Raw genomic sequence first — 6555 nt, forward strand, 5'->3', positions numbered from 1 at the left:
AGTGCAATAGAGGTAAGATATTTTCATGGACTTGCTAGCTTTAACAGAAAGTTTATCAGAGGTTTTAGCACTATTTGTGGACCCTTGACTAAAACAATGAGAGGGGATAGAAAGAAATTCTAGATTTTATTTCATAGTTGTCAAAGAAGTTCTTCTAAATTGAGGTACTTGGATAAAGGAGAGATAAGTAGTGCTGAAGAAAAGACTTTTTCTTAATATTCAAAGAGCACCCATGAGAAGGTAAGGAAGAACATTACAAAGATGAATACACATTATAAGGCTAAGGATGATGTGGAAATGAGGTATAAGGAATTTCATATTTGTGATGAACTCATAGTTCATTTGAGGAAGGAGACATTTCCAATGGGTACATATAATAAGTTGGAAATGAAGAAGTTTGGACGATATAAGATAGTGAAACTGCATGATTCTGTAAATGCCTATGAAGTAGAGTTATTGGTGAATTGAACATGTCTAGATCAAAAATCTAATTTATAAAATTCCTTAGTATACCACTTTACTATCATATCCAAGATGTCATCCATAGATGAGAGATGTAATTAGGGAACGACCAGGATATTGATTATAGGAGGCACATGATACCTTGGTAAATATATGACAAAAGCTAGTGTTTTACTTGGTTACCCTACCTATGTTCTTGTAAGGCCAGAATCTCTTACTCCTACTTCCTCCAAGGCCGGCAAAGTTCAAGAGTTGAGAGATATGGATGTCCTTACACTTCAAGTAAGTTATATTATCTAGTTACAAAATTCTTGTTGTTTACCTTGTTTCTTTTGAAGCTTCCAATTTAATCTATTGGGTTTTATATACAGGGGTCACTAGATGATCAAGAAATCCTAGTGAATGCATTTAGACAAGTAGATATCGTCATATCCTCTCTTGCAATTCCTCAACATATGGATTAGGTCAAGATCATAATGGCCCTAAAGAAAGTTGGGAACATAAAAGTATGGAGCAATTTTTGAATGCTTGTATTTTTTGTATTCATTTCAGATGTATTAGACCAAATATCTTATTGAACTACTTCTCGTTGTGGAATTAGAGATTTCTCTCATGTGAGTTTGGTAACGATGTAGATAGGGTGAAAGGTCTCGCTCCCTTTCAGAGGGTTTGCGATAGTAAAAGACAATCTGCAGGGCAATTGATCAATCAGGGATTCTTTATTCCTTCATTTCTGCCAACTCTTTTGCAGCATATACTGTTGATTATTTTGTCCATCCTCAGCGTAATCCTCAGTTAGATGAAATTGTTATTTATGGCGATGGACTCAAAAAAGGTATATCATATCAATTGGGTTTCAATTAGTGCAAAATGTAAACGAGATCATAGAGGGATAATATAATATATGAATATGTCAATGATTATAATATAAATAGGTTGTATTTAATCCGGTGGGAAATAGAGTTGACAGGTGATTTGAATGATCTGTAACGGTTCTGAATTTAGAGGATGATGTTGCAGCTTTTACGATTATGGTTGCAAACAACCAAGAACGGTAAACAAGCTTGTGATTTACAAGTCGCCAGGGAACATAATTGCCAAGAGTGAGCTTGTGTCGTTTTCGGAAAGCAAAACAGGGATCAATTTTAGAAGAGCTTACTTTTTAAAATCTGAGACAATGAATCTCTCATAGAGTAACTTTCTAATCTCTTTCACAATCTGAGTCTTTTCATTTATCATGCAATAACCATTATTACTAGTAACCTCTGACAATACTTGATTACAGCTCTACCACATCCAAATAACATTCTAGTTTGTTTATTGCATAATATATTTGTGAAAGGTGACCATACAAACTTCGAATTAGGAGAAGAGGATCTGGAGGCTTCAACGCTCTATCTGAAATAAAAATACACCCCCTTTGACATCTTCCTTGGCACATCGATCGGTGCTCCCCACGAGACAAAGTTTACTTCCTTTGCCTAAGTCGATAATTGTTAATCCTTTGCACTTGTTTATCTGTTATGTAGGGACGCGGCTATCTTTCCTACAAACTGTACAGTTGACCAATTTTCAAAAAATTGAAAAATATTATAGATTTTTTTGAAAATTTTAACATTTAATCTGCTTAGTTTGTTTTCAGAAAGAACAAAATTTTTAGAAAAAATTCATTACATTTTTATGAATCTACTTTTTTTAATAAATCTAACTTTATTTTGTCTTTAGTGTATTTTGTCCCATTCTGTAGAGACATGAAATCTTACAAGATGCAGGAGGTCTACTATTCTTTCGGCGACCTTAGCAGAGAAGTACAGTATTAAAGAGCAGTCTTTTTGGTCAAGTGTGTTTGATATGGCGGGTAGATGTTCCCTCCATGGGAATAACGTTTTAAAGGAAAAAAGGTATTTTCCTAAGGATGATAGCATATGGAAACTAGTAATAATTATGTAAGACCAGCTCTAATAGAGACAACACATTTATAATCAGCTTTTATATTATTTATAAATGAAATAAATTAATTATTTAGTATTTATTTAATTATTTCTATAGTTTATCAATAATTTCTTTTGGCCTTTCAAATCTAATTAATGAAACAAGTTTAATGAATTAAGCTTAGTTTTGAGGTCATTAAACTAATTTTAAAATTGATAAGGTAGGTTATCTCTTCTTAATATAAAGTTGAAATCTTAATCTAGTGTCATTAATTTTAAATAAGTTACTTTATTTTTCAATTGTAATCATATAAGTCTTTTATCAAAATAATGAGCATTCACCTTCTATCATGTGTTCTCAATCTCACTCTTTAGTTGCACAGTAATATAAATAGGTTGACTTCAAGGAGCTTTAAATATGTGTCATATTTTATAAACTTCTCTTGGCATTTCAATTCTAGATTGATATTTACTACATTGTTTGTATGTCAAATTACAAGATAAAATATCAGTTAATACATTTATTACAATATAATTGATTACTGTTGATAAATGAAGATAATTTGAAACTCACTAAATAATATGCAAATGCATAATCATGGACACTATGGTGGCATTCATGAAGAATTTTTAGAGTACATTTTTTTATGAAAGAATAATTAAAATTAAGTAAAAAAACTAATATGGATACCATAAACTACTTCATTAAAAAAATATGTAGTATAAATGTTGCTTTAACGAATAAAATAAGGTATGTGAAATATAGAAAAGTGAAAAGTGCAAGTGTTTTTTTTTTAAATTTGTCGTTATCAATAAATGGTAGTAGCAATGGTAGGGAAGAATAGAGCAAGAAAACTTCCTGTCTTTTCTAGGGCCAAGGTCCTATTTCATACAAATTTAAAAGGGGCATACCCAAATATATATGTTCATTAAACATTTCTTTCAAAATTATATATAGATTATTATAGTAATTTTACTCTCATGATTCTCAAGCATAGATTTCGTGAACTATATACTCATGAGAATCTATCTTGGTTCCCAATTCATTACATCAAATGTTTAGATGGGTAGTGATCTTATTAATATCTACTTGAAAGAACTCGACTTACTTCCCTTTGTGAATTAGTGGAAACTATTTATAGGTAATTAAATTAAGAGAAAAATGAAAAGCCAAAACACAAACCCTATGTTCATAGCTTAAACCAACTTTAAAGTACTACATTTGTGATTATAGTGTTGAGAAATACTAGAAATTCATCTCTTTAGTCTTTTACTCATTGCTTCTCATTGAGCTTCTATTCTGCAACAAATGAAAAATACTATTAATTTAAACCATTTTTGTTTCAGTTTTCTTTGTTCCTTGACTTGATTCATAAAATTCTATGTTTGACTTTATGAAAATTACTGACAACCATGTTGACCTAGTATCAAAAATCTTTACTTTAATGTTTATCTTGATTAGTAATCAAAATCTTTTACACATATTTTGATGCTTCTTACCATATTTTATTTAGTAACTTAATTTTTTAAATTTTAGATTTATTGAAATTGAGATTGCAAAATGAAAATCAAATGCCCCTCAACTGAGATTAATAAGTATGCCCTCACATGTTGATTTTAATGTCAAATTGTTGAACCTTTTTATCTTTATAGGATGGAGTCTGAGATCAAATACATAATGTCTAATTATAATCCATTTATGATTCCTAATTAATTCCTTCTGAATTAGTTCATGTCAGCATCTTCTATCTTATTCTGAACCCAACATTAAATTTTTTTTATTAAAACTCTTACATACCATTCTCTATTTCATCAAAACGTGAAATTAAGCTAGATCTAGAAACTAGTGAAAGGAAACATTCATAAATCAACCTAATTGGATTAAACCCAAAAAATATAACTAAAGCTGACCAAAGAGGAAAAAGGGAGAACTGCCTAACAAATAGACAATAATTTTTTTTATAGGTATTGATAGAAACTAATATTTAGAACCAGCTTCCTTTATATAAGAAATCTAGTAACTAGAATTTATGCTCACAAACTATAATGCTGAGCTATGTAATACTGCTGAAACCAAATACATATACCCTAATAATAATGAGCTAATTAGTGCAAAAACTAGAGAAAAATTGTCTCATGGCCATAACAATTGAATGCCCACAAAGGCCTAAACATAACCCAAATACCTAAACCTTGGTTCACAAGGGCCTCTGCTATATTCAAGAAAATAACCTAATTAAAAATGGCTATATCTCATCATTTTTAATGAATACCATAACAATTTCCATAGCTTCTTTGGTGTTGGTCACCAAGCACCTAGAAGGAAAGATAAAGGTTGTATTCTCTTTACTAGATTTGAACATATTGGGGAGATTAAATTTTACATTCTTCAAATTTTGCAATTCAACCTTTGGCTCAATTTATGCTAAATAGATATTTAGATAGTTCTAGAGCCATTCCATATTTTTCTGAACCACTATTTCTCTCCATTGCAGAAGAAAGGAAATATTCTTCGCCATCTTCTAACAAGCTTTATAAAACATGACATTGTCCCTAATTGTCAGTATGGGGCACCTAAAAACCTTAGCTTGACCTAAACTACCTACTGGGTGACTCACATAAACCTCTGGGAGAGGAATCCTCTAGTTCATGATACTTAAAGCTGCATGTTCCAACCCTTCCAACTAGGTAGGGTCAATGATGTCATGAGAAAAAATTATGATCAGATCTTGCCCTATGTTCTCCCTAACCAAGCATTCTATAAATTACACAATAACTAAATTATTCATATGCCAAGAAAAATTGAAGTTGAAAACTTGCTCCCCTAAGACTCTACTAACAATTACCCTAGATAGATCATCTATAGGGTTCAAAATCTGATTCCACTTTTCTAGTTTGAAATTACCCATGAATGACATTATCCTAGCTTCTAATGCATGGTAAAGGACAACATCACTATCCATGCTAAAAAGACCTATACCGAGAAACTTTAATTACAAATGGCACTTGATGAGCTTAGAAAGAGACTCCTCATTTATAGAGGAAAAGGTGCCAAAATCTCTAGAAGGCTAATTGATTATTGATGTCAGTTCTCTATCCTCCCATTATTAGTGATTTAAATTATTTTTTACGACCAATACTAAGTAATGTCTTAATTGACAATTATTACCTTATATTGTTACTAGATTAATATAAATTATTGATAATGTTTAATATTGAATTCTATTTTATTGATTATTAAATATTAATATTTCCTCTCCATCTACCCCCTTGTTTCCTAAATAATCATATTTTTTGTTACCTTCTCGAAATATGTGTTAAATTTATGTTTCCTTAATGAGATTGAATAATTTTAAAACTTCTTCTAGTTTTGAGTTCAATACACAATTTGGAGTATTCCTCTTCCTTAAGGCATTGAACAATTTTTTTGAATCTCCTTCTATTATAAGTTTTTCAATACCATTATTAAGGCATAATTGGAGTCCTTCTTGAAGGGCTTCTAGTTCAACTAAATTATTCTTCATTTTTTCCATAAATCTTGCTCTTTTAATGATCCATTTTCCAAAATCCTTGTTTATCATACATCATATCCCTAATTTTGTTGGATTCCATCTTAATGCCCTATCAATGTTTAGTTATGTCAATCCATTAGGGGATGGTTCCCATTTGCAATTGTCCATTGCCTCTTGACTACCTTTCTTATATATTGGTGGGGGGTTGGTTAGTTTGTTCCAATTTCTTTTCATTATATTGTTTCACTCTATAAATTCACCTTCCTCTTTTACTATTTTTCTTATATTAGTGTTCCTGACTTCTGCTATGCATGCTTCTATTTGTTGGAATTATGATATATTTGTCATTAGTGCAAACACTTATTCGGTTCTGAATGCTTATCGAGCTCATCACTTAGTCTATAGTATATACCAAGCATTCACTAGTTACCTTATAAGTTCAGCAGGTAAATAGTTCTCACCGAGCATTCCAAAGGTTACCGAGTGAATTGGCAGTTCAGCGGTGTTCACCAAGCAAACCAATGTAAATGAAGAACTCAGTGTTCATCAAGCAAAGCAAGGTAAATAAAGAACTTAGTGTTCACCGAGAAAACCAAGGTAAATGAAGAACTCAGTGTTCACCGAGAAAAGCAAGGTAAATAAAGAACTTA

General features: G+C 31.1%; 1 pseudogene; it reads left to right on the forward strand.

The window, feature by feature from the left end:
• The first annotated feature begins 387 nt into the window (after positions 1–387).
• Positions 388–1869, forward strand: LOC149546625 (isoeugenol synthase 1-like; annotated as a pseudogene).
• The last annotated feature ends 4686 nt before the right edge of the window (positions 1870–6555 follow it).

This window comes from Cupressus sempervirens, chromosome 7, assembly GCF_028749045.1.
Source record: "Cupressus sempervirens isolate cs-2001-9-10 chromosome 7, ASM2874904v1, whole genome shotgun sequence".
Classification (NCBI taxonomy): domain Eukaryota; kingdom Viridiplantae; phylum Streptophyta; class Pinopsida; order Cupressales; family Cupressaceae; genus Cupressus; species Cupressus sempervirens.